We start from the raw sequence: 18123 nt of genomic DNA, 5'->3' as shown, positions 1-18123 counted from the left end.
GTCTACTTTTAATGTTCATTTTAAATGTGTGGTTTCCTTTCTTGTTCACATATATCCATTTTATTTTTAGCTTTGCTTTAAAGTTCTTGTTTTGTGATTTGTACATTTGTGAGTTAAAATAAAGTTGAACTGAAGGTCGTCTCTTCTTTAAACATGTTTGAGGGAAATATTCCTGAGATCCAATAGTTTTGTGTCTTTTTATGATTTTCAGCTGAGTTAACAGTCATTAAAGTGAAAACAGGATTTCACGATGAAGCTGGCACCGTTTTTTTTTTTATCTTTAACGCTCTGCTGGTCTCACTGATCCTCTCCTCCGGAGAGGAGGAGGCTGGGAGGCTCATCCTCCCAGCTCCAGCTCAGCTGGTGACTCACAGAGGCTGTTCCAAGACCCCAGCCGCGCGTAATCATGAAGGTCCGACCCGCGCAGACAGGCGGGCAGAGACGGGTCTGCGACGAACGGTGGAAGCAATTTAAAAAAACATTTTACGTGTAAAAAAATAATCATTTTGAAATTGCTTCAGCAATTTTTTAAAACAGTTTTTGTATAAAAGCAAAATATTATTTTATTTAAAAATTGCTTCCAGCGTCCGTCCCAGACTGTCCAGTCCGCCTGACTGCCGGGTGGGATCGGGATTCAGCCTTCATGATTACGCGCGGCCGGGGTCTGGCAACGGCCATCTGCGAGTCCCCATCTCCAGCTTTGCAGTGACCAGCGGAGCTCTGAGCACACAAGGCTGGTATCCGGAACCCGAGCCTCCGAGTCGGCACATCGAAGGATCTTCCGCGGTGACCAGCTGAACCTGGAGTCGGGGAGATGACGTCCTGCCCGGTCTGGCTCTCGGAGGCTCCGGAGGGAGGATCGGGGTACACCAGCAGAGCTCCATCCAGCTTGCTCTGAATTATGTTGTCGGCCACCAAGCATTAAAACGCTAGCACATCAACATTAGACCAAGATGTTGTCAGTATTGTTTTTAAAATAAGTCCAGCCGCTGCTCCAGTCCGAGAAATTGCAAATGGCGGATTGGCTGTTTGATTGTCAGCATGTGGAATTGTCTCCCCATGATCGAATTGTTGAACATGAACAGGTCGAGAATGTCTCATCCCTCCGTTTTTTTTTCAGAACCAGGAAGTAGTGGGAGGAAAAAACCCGTATATTCCTCTCCATTGGGAACTCTGGAAATCACGTTTTTTGTCAGAAATTCCTGAACTTCTGACTGGAGAGACGAGCTCTGTTCTGGAGAAGACAAAACCATTTCTATAATCCCTCTGAACGGTGGGTGTTGAGCTGCGAACTGCATTGGGTAACCCCTGCTGATCAGACGGTCCATCCATCTGTCTAGGGAACACACTCGTTGCCACTCAGAGTAATGCTCGGGGAGCGGGTATGCATTTTGTGTTGTGTCAAGTTACTCATGAACGTCAACCAGACTAAAAAACCCTTACTGCCATCACCCGCTCCGGAGATTCTCCGGAGGGAACCTGGGGGTGGGGGGCTCTGACAGAAAAATGCTGTATGCGTGCCTCTGTGCTGAGCCCAGGCTGCGGTCTCACATTAGAGCTGAGGTTACTAGAATTGCCTTCTTCCACCTGCGTAATATTGCTAAAATTAGAAACATCCTATCTAAAAATGATGCAAAATGCAGAAAAACTGGTCCATGCATTTGTCATGTCTAGACTGGACTATTGCAATGGCTTATTATCTGGGTATCCAAATACTTCTTTAAAATATTTTCATTTGATCCAAAAATGCTGCTGTCAGAGTCTTAACTGGAGTTAGAAGGAGAGATCATATTTCTCCAGTTTTATCTTCTCTCCACTGGCTCCCTGTCAAATCCAGAATATAATTCAAAATCTTACTTCTAACCTACAAAGCCGTCAACAACCTAGCTCCATATTATATTACAGATCTTGTTGTTCCATATTTTCCTAACAGACCACTTCACTCTCAAACTGCAGGTTTACCAGTGTTTCCTAGAATTTACAAAAACAGAATGGGAGGCAGATCGTTCAGTTATCAGGCTCCTCTCTTGTGGAACCAACTTCCAATCTCTGTCCATGAGGCTGACACATTATCCAGTTTTAAAACTAGGCTTAATACTTTCCTTTTTGATAAATCCTATAGTTAGGGTCGGCTTGGGTTTCCTGAGCTGTCCCTTAGTTATGTTGCTATAGGCTTAGACTGCTGGAGGACAAACTGACCACAATTTTCACTCTGCTACTGTCTTTACTTACTCTGCTCAACCTGTTTTGTATTTGTAATTATTTTTTCTATCCTTAACATGTGTTTTTTTTGTCTTTCAGATACACCTGGACCTACATCTGGACCTACCATTCTGTGTTTGTCTGTCTCTCCTTCCTGTCCTCTCAACCAGCCGGTCAAAGCAGATGGCCACTTGTCCTGAGCCTAGTTTTGCTGGAGGTTTCTTCTTTTTAAAAGGGAGTTTTTCTTTTCCACTGTTGCCACTGTGCTTGCTCAGGATGTGAGACTGCAACAAAGCCAAGATTCAACTTGTCTGCTGGATTCCTTAGATAGAGAACTTTACTAATTGGCTTTTATGTGAATGTTTCTGTAAAGTGCCCTGAGACAACTTTGTTGTGATTTGGCGCTATGTAAATAAACTGAATTGAAATTGAATTGAATTGAGGTGAGCTGGCTCGCACTGAGAGGAGGCGTGCATGCTTTCTGAGTGAAACATTATTTTGGTGGAGGCTGCAGCTGTCGTGGAGAAACACGTTTACTCCTGTTGCGCAATTAGTGGGCAGAAAACAACAGAAAATAAAAATGGGCTCTGGCTGAGAACAAGGGATTTTACCAGACTCGGTCTGCTGAAAAAAAAAAAAAATTAGCTAATATGGCAGACGAGTGTTTGTGATGTTTACCGAACTTCAGTGCCACTTAAAATGCTGTTTAGAAGTTACCGGCTCGTTCTATGCGGGGAATGTGTGTAGAGAGGCAGCTGTGAGATCAGTTGATCTGACATTCAGGCTTGAATCAGACGAAACTTTACTTTCAGAGATGTTTCTCTTTTATTTCAAAACATACATTGTCAAAAAACACACAGATTACCCTCAAGGAGCTGGTCCCTGGTGGAGGGGGCCGGTGGAGGAACGGAGCGTGAAGTCGCTGTCGCAGCTGTGGAGCACCTCTGCTGCTGTTGCTGGCCAAAGCGGTCCCTTCAGCGGCTGGAGGGGCAGGAGGAGGACTGTGACGTCACCAGATGGTGTGCAGTCTCTGAGACCTCCTCGGACCTCTGTGATTTCTCAAGGATGGTCCTGAAGTTGGAATAGCACCTCTGGGGTGATGGGCCTTCCAGCAGGTCTTTCTGCAGCCTCTCGGACAGGGATGGCGATAGGCAGAGCCAAGTGGTCCTCTGGATCATGGTCATCCAGGCGGCGATGCGGGACAGGGAGACCGCAGAGGTGGCACACATGTTTAAGATGATGTCAGCAGCTTTACAGAGAGAGCTCTTTGTCTCCTACAACAAGTCTGCTCTTCCAGCCTCTTAGAGATGCTATACGCCAGCAGGGTGACATTGTTGTCCGCCGCGGCCACCTGGAATGAGCACTGGTGAGCTCGGTTGGAGACCTTTGTCACCATCTGGTTATGCTTCCCTGGAGGGACATGTTGCTGGTCCATCCTGGAAGATTTTGCCCCAAGTGCCTCCGCCAGGCTTGGCTCCAGGGGGGAAAACGAGGGAAAAACACAGATCGATAAAACCCTCCACTCTGGAGATGGAGGCGAAGGTGGAGACGGATGTCCTTAGCTTGCCAGGCCCTGTTGCAGCCTTGTTCCAGTGTGACATCAAAGCTGGACAGCAAGGCCAGATGGGATCAGGGCCACCAGCCAGGGTGGAGCCAAACTTTCCCGCCAGATCATCCAATCAGGGAGGCGAGGGACGGAAAGTCCCTTTGTGTTAGCAGCCTCCTGGATTATGCCGGGCAGCTCCAAGAGGAGGGCACTGACAGCTGGGAGCAGTGTGGTCGCCGACGTGGGAAGACACGAGGTGGCTGAGCATCCGCTCGACCGCTCTTCTTCTGTCACTACGCTCTCCAGGAGGGAAGGGGCATAAAGGTTGTTTCCAGCATCGCCTTTTACAGAGGAATCATTCAATTCACTGCGTGACTCTGCATCAAAGAAAGGCGGTGACATCGTCCCGTTCATAGCGTCCTGCTACGGAAAAACACTCAGCGGAGCTGCTGCCCTCATCGTCTTTTTCGAGGGAATCATCCGATTCACCGCGAGTAAGACATGCTAGAAAAGGCGGTGGCGTCGTCCAGCGAGTAGCGGCCTGCTATGGACAAACACTCAGCGGAGCTGCTGCCAACAATGCCTTTTTTGAGGGAAACCTCCGATTTACCATGAGGAAAAAACGTTAGAAAAGGCAATGGCGTCGTCCAGCGGGTAGCGGCCCGCCACGGAAAATCACTCCTTGGCACTTAATTTGAACAAGGCTGCTCGTCTCTGCTTCTCCTCCGGGAGGAAGAGCTCACCGGTAGGACAGGAGGTTGGCATGGCAGAGACCCAAGCATCCTTAGCAAAAGTTGTGCCGGTCAATGCTGGACATATTTTCCTTCTACGTTCTTCTGACAGTGCTAGCTAGCTGGCTGAAGAAAAAATGGGAGCCGATTGCCCGTTCTCACCATAATTTATATGGACTGGGGGTGGGGACCACACAGCCGGTGGGCACGGACTAAAGTTTTCAGTGCTGCGCTGCACGCGAAGGGATAAACCCACTAGCGATAGCCTTAAAGGGCAAATTCAATACTAAATAGACCTCAAAATTAGCTATAACTATGGTATGGTATGGTATGGTATGGTATGGTCTAAAGTTTATTCATTTTAAAAAGTACAAAACAATTCCATAACAATATAAAAAGATACAAGAAATTTAAAATGAAAGGCAGCAGAAAGAAGAAAAAATCTTATTATACCTGCCCCTTTTTTAAAAACAATTAGTTCAATCATAATAATCTTCAATAACTTCAATAACTCAGTCATTCTTTGAGATATTGAGCTGAAATTTGGTATGGTTGTAGCTGAGAGAGTTGTTAAACATTCCTAATCCAAATTATTAATCAAAAATGACCACCTTAGCTAAAATGGATAAAATATAACTCAGCTCTTTAAAAACAATGTTGAGATGTCGTTTTGTGTGATGGTACCTTACAGTGATCTATCAAATCTAAAAATGCAAGATGGCCACCAAAGTTAATTTCAAATGGCTATAACTCAGAGGTTTTTAGATATTCAGCTGAAATTTGGTGTATGAGAACAATCTGTAATAGACTCAGATTGCAAATAAAAATATCAAATATCAAATATATCAATATCAAATATCACCACCTGTGCTGAAAGGGAAAAATACTTTAATTCAGCCATTTTTTATTATTATTTTTTTTTCATTTAGCCTTTATTTATCCAGGTTAGTCTCTTTGAGCCACGAGAACTCATTTTCAAGAGAGACCTGTTTAGGGAGCACATGGTGGGGGTTAAGGGCCTTGCTCATGGGCCCAGAGTGGGGCGAACGAGGGTGGGGGCAAGTGTGGGTATTTCACCTACCCCACCCACAATTTTTTTTGATGTTGTCGGGGCCGGGGCGTGAACCGGCGATCTTCAGATCACAAGCCCACCTCTCTAACCTCTGCGCCACCACTCCCCCATTTTTAGGGATATTAACTTGAAAGTTGGTGTGGTGGTAACTGAGAGCTATGTCCAACACATAATACTGTCAAATCAAAAAATGTAAAATGGCTGCAACGTGGCAGTCCCCATCAAAGTTTCTCCAGGAACTTTTTAGTTTTCTATTTCCAGTAATGTAAATTTGAATCTACCAAATCTATTTGAATTTTGAGTAAATGTGTCATTGGCAAGATTGTTTTAATAAATTAATTTTGGTTATGTTTTCGACAAGGCTTTTGTTTAAGACCTTAATGTTCATAATTATGTGCATATCCATATCTCAGTTATGATTTTCTTCAAGTTATCTAAATAATCTTGCTCAAATTCCATTATGTTGCTTTACTAGATTTTTGTGAATATCCATCCATCCATCCATCCATCCATCCATCCATTATCTTTACCCGTTTGTTCCATTTTGGGTCACGGGGGTCGCTGGTGCCCATGTCCAGCAATCACTGTGTGAGGGGCTGGGTACACCCTGGACGGGTTGCAAGTCCATCGCAGGGCCACATAGAGACAAACAACCATTCACTCTCTCACTCACACCTAGGGACAATTTAGAGTTACCAATCAGCCTAACATGCATGTTTTTGGTCTGTGGGAGGAAACCGGAGTACCCGGAGAAAACCCACGCATGCACGGAGAGAACATGCAAACTCCACCCAGAAAGGCCCCTGGACCAGGGTTTGAACCAGGGACCTGCTCGCTGAGAGGCAGCAGCTCTACCAGTTGCACCACCGTGCTGCCCCTTTTTGTGAATATGTCTCGATATTACTTGTGTTACAGAGTGTCAAACTTTTTGTCATGCACCCTGTATTGTACCTAATGTCACCTGTTATCTCTGTGGCCTGTGACAAAGTAATAATGGTATAGCTCACAGATGCCTGTTGCTTTTTTCCATACCTACAGTAAGTCATGCAAGATATTGACTTACTGGGATACTGCTTCATTTCATTAACTGAGGTTTAAAAAGCCAATGCAGTCATCCATAGATTTGTAAATTGCTTTGCCTCATCCTATTTTTCTATGTGCCTGTGAGCCTAGCTGTAGAGTGACACTTGAAATGTTATTTTAAGTCTCAAGTTTGAGCTAAGAACATAGTTTCACTTTAACGAGACCTGTCTTGTTGCATGATTCAGTATATATTTAGAAATCAGTCATGCTACTTTGTGAAATGACCACCAGCATCATGATTACAAGGTGTGAATAAGCTGATGCCAGTCAGCCTCATGTTATACGACGGTAATGAGACACCTACTCAGTGATTGCCTTTATAGAAGGAAACTTTCCCGCCTTTGACATATCTCTGCTTTTTAACACAACGCAGCATGAAAGCTAATCTAATATACTACTATTGACATCACCGTCACGAGGAAGAGGGCCGGCTCCAGAGGAGGGGGTGTGCCAAAGGCACCATCTTAGCACCAACATAACTGGTTTGTTCCACTTTGGAGTAAGATGTTTGGGGGAAGAATTAGTTTTGTGTTGTGTGTTTCCTTGACTGATGAAGCCTTCTGGATGGAAGGTGAAACGTTTCAGCAAATAAAATAAACTGTCCAGATGACCTGACTGAAAAATGTTGGATTGTATACCTGGATTATTGAGCATGGACTTTTTTGGCTAATCTAATATAGCTTTCCATGTAAATTTTTTTTTTTTCATGTAAATGTCCTTGAAAAGCATTGGGTTCATGATTTATTAAGATAAATATGTATCTACAATGTGATTGAGCTCAGCTAGATTTACTTTATCACTACTGATCCAATGTTACACACAAGCCTAATTTGCACTATCCACCCACTAAAGCGTGAAATGTGGCTGTGAGAAATGTGACTGCAGTTTTTACAAGTGAGGACTCAACAATGTGCACATCACTACTGCCCAGGGATGTTTGAGCATTGAGTAACTCAGCCATCTGCTCATCACTAAATCTTTCTCTTATGCCTTTTTCTCTTCACACACATCCTTTCTTCGAGACCACTGTTCCTTGGGGAGCATATGCAACGCAGCGATCCAACACTAATTCTACTGCCTATGCTCAGTATAATCCAAACTGCTCTACTGGGGAAACAGAGGTTGGGGAAAACACAAGAATCCCTAAAAACAAAACAAAACTAAAACAAAAAAACAACTTGAGCCTTGACTATTGCTTAATTGTTATAGTATATTGCAAGTAGAGATATGTATTTTGACCAGATGTGTGAAATCAAATGGTCTTTATGCAAATAACTTGAATTTTTGTCCCCAATTTTTATATTTGGTTTTAAAAAAAAATCCTGAATACTGATTAAAGTTGCTCCTACTTGACTTGCCTCTCCAGAGATTTTGGAGTGTAATCATTTTAAATTTCAGACTGCTCAACTTCCACCAGAGGTGCATGAATATTTCACCCTCTGCAAATGAGGGCTCAGCATTGAATTCCTTGATGGCAGTGATCATGACATGGTAATTAGTGAGATGGTTACGTGATGATGATGGTTATCATTTTGCTCTCCTCAAACGCTGTCAGTCACAGCTCATAAAAATGATTTTAAAAAAAGAGCCTTTGGGTGGTTTGTTCATGCAAAGAATAACAATTTATAATTATATTTGAAGAAAATGATTATATTTGAAGAAAATGTTATCTCTAGTGACTGCAGGAGTCACTAAATGTGTAGTGCCATTCATTATTTTTATTTATTTATTTATTATTAACCTTTATATAACCAGGCAAATCCAACTGAGATTGCAGATCTCTTTTGCAAGGGATGCCTGGGCCTGAAGGCAGCCTGACATGCATGTTTTTGGTCTGTGGGAGGAAACTGGAGTACCCGGAAAAAACCCACGCAAGCACGAGAAGAACATGCAAACTCCACACAGAAAGACCCCAGGTCCAACCAGGGACTGAACCCAGAACCTTCTTGCTGTGAGGCAACAGTGCTAACTAGGGGTGGGCGATATGGCTCAAATATGACATTTCAGAGCATTCTGACGATAACGATAAATGTTGTGATATAACCAAAAAAAAGGACATAAATCAGTTATTCATTTAACAAAATTAACTTGTTGCTTTGCAGTATTATATAAAAACTAAAAAAACAACAACAACAAGGGTTAATTTTACTGTAATTGTTTTATTTAGGAAAATATTATGTCTAAAAAAAAGATCATTTTGTTATTTAGATTGGAAAAGTCTGAACAAAATATAGAACAGAAAAAAAAATCCACCACAAAAAACTAAAGTGCAGGTACAGTTCCCAAATAAACTAAATAACATGAAAGCTTAAGATCTGCATTAATGTAAGTTAACATACAATAAAAAAACATGCTGCATTTAAATGAGCTATAACTTCCAAAACTTGTGACAAATGCTGAAAAAAATGAAATGCTGCCTGAAAGACTGCTGATCAGAACAGCCATCAGCCAGTTTCCTGATCCTCAGGAAAGCAGCTGGTCTCGAGGTTTGAGCTGCACACTCAGACTCATGTCAGGCTCCACGGTCCGACTTGATCATAAATTGGTGGTTGATGCATTCAGTGTTTCCCCTACCGTTATACAAGCGGGATGCCCCACTGCATCAACAGAACCGAGCGCATAGTCTACCGAACCAAACTGCGCGCACCCTCGCCCCACCTGCCTGCACTGACATATTATAATGAATGATATGATATGGCCCAGCCCTAGTGCTAACCACTCAGCCATCGTGCTAATTTAAACCATGCATGACTTTATAAAAGCCAAAAAATAGAAGCTTGTCATGTGTTCTTATTGTTTTGCCTAAACCTAAACTTTCTAGTTAAACTTCCTCCTGTTTATTGGCATTGTTTTGTTTTTGTGACACCTGTCATGGAGGAGAACTGAAGCAACATTGTTAATAAAAAACAACAAAAACTAAAGTGTTTCAGCCTGATCAATGTTGGGGAGCAACTATCCATCCATCATTTTTACCCGCTTCTTCCTTTTTGGGTCACAGGGGTCACTGGTGCCCATATCCATATCCATATCTGCCTGAGGTCAGCAGACCAGATGCTTCTCTCAGTCCCAGAAACCCGTCGTAAGCTCAGAGGTGACAGGGCTTTCTCTGTTGCAGGTCCAAGACTGTGGAATGAGTTGCCACTGAGTGTCCGGCAGGCTCCCACACTCTCAGTCTTTAAGTCTCGCTTGAAGACCCACTTCTATTCTCTTGCCTTTAACACGGTGTGATTTGTTTTGGTCCTGTCTGTACTCTACACTGTTGGTCATTTTAGTTAGCTTCTGCTGCTATTTGTATCTGTATTTTTATTTTGTTTTCCTGTCCGCTGTGCATGTTTGTTTTCTCTTGTACAGCACTTTGGTTGGCCTTGTTGCTGTTTTAAGTGCTCTATAAATAAATTGGTAATGTATGGTAAGTATTTTTAACTACATATTGTAACATATTTAACTACATATTGTAACATATTTAACTACATATTGTAACATATTTAACTACATATTGCAACATATTTAACTACATATTGTAACATATTTAACTACATATTGTAACATTGTAACACACTGGTTTGTCGTCATTATCTGCATCGTTTTTTGTCTATATTCTGATTTACCTCATTTTGTATTTTGCTTTGTGTGTTACCTGTTGTTTTGTCTGTACAGCACTTTGGTTGGCCTTGTAGCTGTTTTAAGTGCTTTATAAATAAAGTGGTATGGTATGGTATGGTATATCCAGATATCATAGTGAAAAAGGTGGGGGACACCATGGTCAGGTCTCCAGTCCATCACAAGGACACAGAGACAAACGAGACAAACAACCATTTACTATCTCCTTCCCACCCAGGGACAATTTAGAGTTACCACTCAGCCTAACATGCATGTTTTTGGTCTGTGGGAGAAAATGGGAGGACCCAGAGAAAACCCACGCATGCACGGAGAGAACATGCAAACTCCACACAGAAAGGCCCTCGGCCGGGATTCATTTGGCAACTTTCTCGCTGAGAGGCAGCAGCTCTACCGACTGCGGCATCATGCCACCTGGGGATCAACTAATTTTCCAAAAATTAAAACATGATCTGGGCACATCTGATTAGTAAATGGGGGTGGTGTGTGTGGGGGTGAAACTCTAAATTTGTGTATGAATTAATGTCTATGTAGTCCCCCGTGATTGGAGGAAGACACCAAAGAGCTAAACTGCGATTGGCGGCCTGAAAAGTGATGCTGCATATGATGAGTCCTAGAAGTGAAAAGTTTGGCTTCGATTCATTCTGTGCTTCCCAACACTGTGACACATCACACTTTAGTTTGTTTCTTTTTGTAAATAAATTTGTGAGGAGCTTGTAGGGGTGAGCTGACCTTTCAAGACCTTTGTCTCCGTTTTTTTTTTTTTTTCTTCATTTGACTAGGGTTTAGACTAGACTAGAGAGACCTGTGTTGTTGGTTTTTTTTGTTTTGTATGTTTGTTTGTTTGTTTTTGGTATAGAGAAAATATATTAGGATAGTTTACGTTCTGTTTGTTATTTAGGCACATAGGAAAAAAAAGCACACTTTTCTATAAAATTACAATCACAACACTGTGGCTGCTTGAATCATGCAGAAGTTGGGGTCACCAACATGTATTACATCCTAGCTACTCCTAGACGTGGTGTAACACCTGCATCCTTTTACTTGACAACTCTTTCATTTCTCTGTTCCACAGCCTTTACTTGAAATTTAAATCAGACAGATAGCAAATTCCTGAAAAGCAGAGGAGAGAGAAATATCTCTAAGGATTAGTGACTAATCCAGGCTTTGGGCTGTGAGGCTCTGGACTCTGCCTCCTGTCCTTCAAAACACCAGGAGTCTTGTAGGCAGGGTCACTGCTAATGGATCAGGGTTTCAGAGATTTACAAGGAGAGTGATGGGGATGCTTGTTAGCAGGCTAAGAAAGTATTAGCTGCCATTGTTGGTTAGTGGACTGAGATGGTAAAAAAGCTTTTTTTTTCAGGGTACTCAGGTTCACATGTTAGGAGAAATGTAGGATTCTGTTCAAACTCTAATGGTGCATACATTTTTACATTAAAATATTTGACAACACACAGAATGCATGACTAGAATAAACAGGCATTTATCAGATCCTAGTTCAGAACCTCTGCTAAATAATTTGTGCAGGCAAAAACCTGCATTAGCTCTGGAGCATGAAGCATAACATTTAGATATTATAACAGATAACACGTGAATGTCAATATCTGATGTATTTTTTAAAGAAGAAGAAGAAAGCATATACTGTATAATTGCATGTCTTAGTTGCATTTAATGAGGCTCTGGTCATTGTCCGATGTCTAAGGTGCTGAATGTGCTGCTCTCTGAGGGGATCCTGACATTTGGGAACCTTGTAGTTCCACATCTTTGAGTCTTAGAAATGTCAGCCTCCATCCGACTTCTGTTAGTTCTGCCTGTTATTTTTCAATGTGCATGATTTAATAAGAAGCTATTACAGTTAAGCTGTTTTTCTTAGTCCATTGCTGACAAATTCAACAATTTAGAGCAACAGCTTTTATTCAGTCATAAAGATCAAAAAATTGTAATTTTACATTAATAGCACATTGTGGTTTATATGAGATATACCCATATCAATAACGTTAAATTTGAATATCTGTTCAGACAGTGCATCATGTGAGGTATATTACATAAGATTAAATAAATAAATCTTAAATAAGTCTGATATATGGGTCAATTCATCTCACAAGACCCTCAGAGCATGTGGAGGGGCATTAAGTGCATAACAGATTATAAAGGAAGGAGTGAACAATACCCCAAAGACCCATCTCTGCCTGATGCCCTCAACAAGTTCTATGCACGCTTTGAAGACCCGAACAGACCACCCAGCACCAGACTCACCTCACCACCGGATGAAGAGCATCTCAGCGTGACCTCAGCAGAAGTAAGGAGTACCTTCAGGAGGATTAATCCGCACAAGGCAACTGGCCCAGACAACATCCCCAGAAAAGTGTTGAAGGAATGTGCTGATCAGCTCTGCGAGGTGCTGGCAGACATCTTTAACACCTCACTTACCCTGGAGACAGTTCCCACCTGCCTGAAGACTGCCACCATCATCCCAGTCCCAAAAAGCTCTACAGTGACTGGTCTGAATGACTATCGGCCAGTGGCCCTCACCCCGATAGTCGCTAAATGCTTTGAAAAACTGGTCATGACTCGCATCAAAACAACCATAAACATCAACGAGGACCCTCATCAGTATGCATACCGTGAGAACCGATCAACAGAGGATGCAATCTCCTCTGTGGTCCACACTGCGCTCAACCACCTGGAGCAGAAAAACTCTTACGTCCATATGCTCTTTGTAGACTTCACATCCGCCTTCAACACCATGATCCCCCAAACCCTGATGGACAAACTATCCACACTAGGACTAAGCCCCTCCATTTGCAACTGGGTTCTAGACTTCTTAATAAACAGACTACAGTTAGTGAGGATCCACAACTTCTCCTCCTCCACCATAACCCTCAGCACTGGCTCTCCTCAGGGATATGTGTTGAGCCCCCTCCTGTTTACTCTGCTCATGTATGATTGTGCAGCTACCCATCCAGGCTGTCACATTGTAAAGTTTGCAGATGATACAGCAGTGGTGGGATGCATCACAAACAATGATGAGTCCAGCTACAGGCAAGAGGTGGAACACCTGGAGAGCTGGTGCAAAGAGAATAACCTTCACATCAATGTGAAGAAGACAAAGGAGATGATTGTGGATTCAGAAGGAACAAAAACATCTACATCCCCATGAACATAAGAGGATCTGCGGTGGAAGTGGTCTCCAGCTACAAGTACTTGGGTGTACACATGAATGACAACCTCAGCTGGAGCAACAACACCACCAGCCTGATCAAGAAAGCTCATCAGAGACTCTACTTCCTCAGACGGCAGAGGCGAGCTGGTCTGGGAAGCTCAGTCCTCACCTCCTTCTACAGGTGTGCAGTGGAGAGCATACTGTGCTCCAGCATCAATGTGTGGCATGGAGGCTGCACAGCTGCAGAAAGAAAAGCTTTGCAGAGAGTGGTGAAGGCTGCACAGAAATCTGTCGGAATCAGCCTCCCCACCATCACAGACATCTACACCTCCAGATGCAGGAAGAGGGCCACCTGCATCATGAAGGACCCCACTCACCCAGCACACACACTTTTTGCCCCACTCCCCTCAGGAAGGAGGTTAAGGAGCATTAAGTGTAGAACCACTAGACCGAGGAACAGCTTCTACCCTGAGGCTGTTAGACTCATGAATCTCTATCTAGAATAATCACTGTGAAAAATCATATCATGTTGCTGCTGATCTGTTTCATGTTGCTGCTGATCTGTTTCAATGTTGATGTGTTCATGCGTGCACATCTGCTCACAGACTCATGTTCATGTTTGTGCTGATGTTCAATGTTTTATGTTATGAGTGCTTAGTGTATATTTAGTTGATGTTTTTCTTAGTTCATATCTTAGATGTTATTACTGTTTTTCTCATACATTTTATTGTTGGATGTAACTGGGACCCTGTGCACATAATTTCGCTCCACCACATGTACCACATGAGGTGCGAATGACAATAAAGAAACTCTGACTGATATATGCTATATATATATATATATATATATATATATATATATATATATATGTATGTATATATAATCTTACATGCACTGGGTAATTGCTACTGAAAATACCACACAGGTGAAGGATAAAGGACTCCAAGAGGCTTCTTACTTGCAAAGGTTTTTTGCTGGACCGATATAATTGGTCGTAGCTTTAGAAAAACCTCATGTTGAATGTTCTGCACAAAGTAAATTTTAACCCTCAGCTGGGTTTTAAACGTAGTTTTTATATTGTATTTATTGATAAAAATGTATAGCTCCCTTGAAAAATAGATTGTGCAATCTCAGTGGGATTCACCAAAAGGATAAATAACACAAAAACTAATGCAATGTGTTATGTCCCATTTTATACTTTGTGCACGTATTGATTTTTACCCTCAATGATACACAAAAAAGCACAACAGTTTTCTATATTCTCTATCTCAATTTTGAGTAACTTGGACTTCTCCACAAAACATGAATTTTGTGGGGGGTTTTTTCAGAGTTTACCTCCAAATACTGTGTGTAACAATGACACAAATCTTTCACTTTGTAACTTAAAGCCAGTTTAGATGTGCTTTGAACTAACATGTAATGTACAGCACTTCCTAATGAAGCACAAAAAGCTAATTGTTCATAATATTTAGTCCCACAAGAATCAATATTTCACCACTAATTATTCATATAATTCCATCTACATTTTTTCCCAAACTAGTTAAAATTAATTGTTCATGAAAGACTGTCACATTATACATGTTTTTTTTTTGTTTTTTTGTTTTTTTTTTACCAATTTGTCAAAGACATGTCTACACTAAATACAAAACCTAATTAAATTTTGCACACCATGATCTGGGGCTATGTGGCATACAATGATTTATTGTGGTATTGTCTTCCTTTATGCAACCTGTAATGAGAAAAGCATGTCATCGAAGAGAAGGAGTTGGTCTATGCCTTCATCCTCCAGGTCTCTCAACTTATCACTTCAACGATCAGGTCAAACAGTTCTGGTTTACTCAGATCTTCACCGCTGTGGTTACACCTCCATCATCGACTTAACATGCAACTGTCATTAACTGACTTGTACTCAAATCAGGAAGTTGTTTGTGGATCTTGTAGATCAACATTTGGTGTGGAGCGATGGTGGACATGGTGATGTTTCACTTGTTGTCTCAGCTAGAACTGTCATTTCTAACCCGGAGCCTTGCCCGGCCCGGATTAGGGCTGGGCCATAAAAATGTGTTTAATGTGCAGGCTGGGCTGGTCTCTGGCTTTTGATTGCGTCAGCGGATGCATGCAGCTGACAATCCAATATATGGCAACATGGCTTGTCATACAATCACCAGATGCACGCAACCATTTGACCATGCGCTGACCAGCCTTAAAAGAGGTTTAAAAAAGTTCAGTTAAGTTTCAGATGGGACTATTCTGTCAGGTAGTGATCCATCAAAGCCCAAGTGTACGTTCATTCAGTCGCTGCACTCAGTAGACGTGCACGGCCGATGACCCAAACAGGTGAGATCCCAAAATATGTCAGAGTAGGGTCCGTGTCTGAGTAATGCAGAATGCAGGCAGAAGCAGAGATTTAATGTGCTTTGATGGCCATGAAAGGACAAACACCCCCTCAGCTCCAGTCACCTGCCCCCTTTACTCAGCCGCACATGTCCGCCGACTGTTAATAACTTTATAAGCAGTCAAAGCACCCGCTTCGGATGTTATCAGCCATTAAATGGCTGTTATTAGTTGTTATCATCTCCATATGTAGCGGTCAGACTGCCCCTCCTCTACCTCCCAGTGGCTTTAAAGGTACGTTGTTAGTGTTGTTAGCGATTATAATAGGCTCTATTTTTAGCTTTGTTAGCGCTCATAATAGCTTCACGTGGTTAGGTTTAGAGTAAAAGGTCTGGCGGTTAGGTTTAGGGTCTTGGTTAGGTTTAGGCACAAAAGTAAGGGGGTTAAGTTTAGGGTTGGTCCTCAGGGTCAGATGTAAGCTTATGTTTAAGAAAAGGGTTACGTAAAATGAAAACAACTAAAAAGACACTTCCTGGTTTACCCTCATGTGACGCTGCCTATTATCAGCAATATTAACTATAATAACGTACCTTTAGACCTACTAGGAGGTAGGTGGGGCAGTTTGACCGCTACATGTGGGGATGATAACAACTAATAATAACTAATGTAAATGAGTCCCTGAGGCTCAATGAGACTAACCTGTATAAATAAAGGTTGAATGGGAAAACAAGTACTTACCTACTTGCTAGTTACTTTAGTGACTGACTTTGAGTTGCCTGTTGTTTTGAAATGAGTCACCATTCATACTGCATTCTGTCTCTGCACATGATTATGAGATTGATGCGTCAGGACAAGCCAAGGATGATGTGGAGATCTGTTCTATTAGACACTGTCAATCACACCAAGTTCAGCTGGAAAAAAGAAACTGTTGTGCTGGCCTTTATTTCAATCCGTCTGGCTATTATAATTGAAAAGCACTGTCTTTTCACTCAAGATGTAGAAAAAAGAAAAGCGCTTCATTTGTCTTTTGTCTGTTAAATAATCAAAAGTGAACTGCACTGAGTTGCTAAAAATGCAAGAGCAGCTCAGTGTTTTGATCCTAATTGCCACTCTTAACTGAATTTCCCTAAAGATGATCAAAGTTTCTTCTAAACATCAGCTAAATCTGGGTCACACTGTCCACTTTTTTTTTTCTTCTTTTTTTACATGGGACTTTACAGTATGTGGACATTACAATCTATTTGTAAAATAGGTTGATTTCCTTAAAATGATTTGTCAGTGTCAACAATCCACATAAAAAGACAAAACTTGTTAATTATTAATCAGATTGTTCTATCTTGTTCTGGTGGTTTTGAAGCAGTCATCAAAGCTCTCAACAATCTAGCTCCATATTATATTACATATCTTATTATTGCATTATTTCTTAACAGAGCACTTTGCTTTTAGACTGCAGGTTTACTTGTGGTTCCTAGAGTTTCCAAAAGTAGAATGGGAAGCAGAACTTCCAGTTATCAGGCTCCTCTCTTGTGGAACCAAGTTCCAGTTTCTGTCCGTGAGGCTGACACATCGTCTTTTTTTGAAGATTCGGCTTAAGTCTTTCTTTTATTATAAATCCTATAGTTAGGGCCGGCTTGGTTGCCTGAGCTGTCCTTTAATTATGCTGCTATAGGCTTAGACTGCTGGAGGTCAAATTTACCACATTTCCTCACTCTTCTGCTGTCTTTACTTACTCTACTCAACCTGCTTTGTATTTGTAATTATTTCCATCTTAACATGTTTTTTTTTCCTCCAATAGAAAGTACACATGGACCTGTCATTCTATGTTTGTCTGTTTCTCCACCTGTCCTCTCAAACCCCAGCTAGCCGAAGCAGATGGCCGGTTGTCCTGAAATGGGTTCTGCTGGAGGTTTCTTCCTGTTAAAACGGAGTTTATCATTTCCACTGTTGCCAATGTGCTTGCTCAGGATGGGAGATTGTGACGAAGTGATGATTCAGTGCAACCTCCGGGCCTCCTTAGATAACTTTTTTTTTTTAGATAGATGGATAACTAATTGTCTTTTTTTTTAATGTATTCAAATATTTTGTACAGTGCTCTGAAACAACTTCTATTGTGACTTGGCAGTATCTAAATATACTGAACTGAACTGAAATTAACTGAGTCAGAGCAACCTGCATGCAGTCCAGTTTTTGAAGAGTCTAGTAACTAATCTCTATAAATAAAGGTTGAATGAATGAAAACTATCCTGTTTTTACTGAAATGAACAGATGAAACACACTTTGTACTCAACAGCCAACAACTACACATGAACCAAAATACATTTTTAATAAAATACATAAAAAGATAAATTTTGATCAACAAGATGTTATTACTGAT

Source organism: Nematolebias whitei, chromosome 2 (genome assembly GCF_014905685.2).
Source record: "Nematolebias whitei isolate Nwh7 chromosome 2, NemWhi1, whole genome shotgun sequence".
In the NCBI taxonomy this organism is placed as follows: domain Eukaryota; kingdom Metazoa; phylum Chordata; class Actinopteri; order Cyprinodontiformes; family Rivulidae; genus Nematolebias; species Nematolebias whitei.
This window is presented reverse-complemented; position numbering follows the sequence as displayed.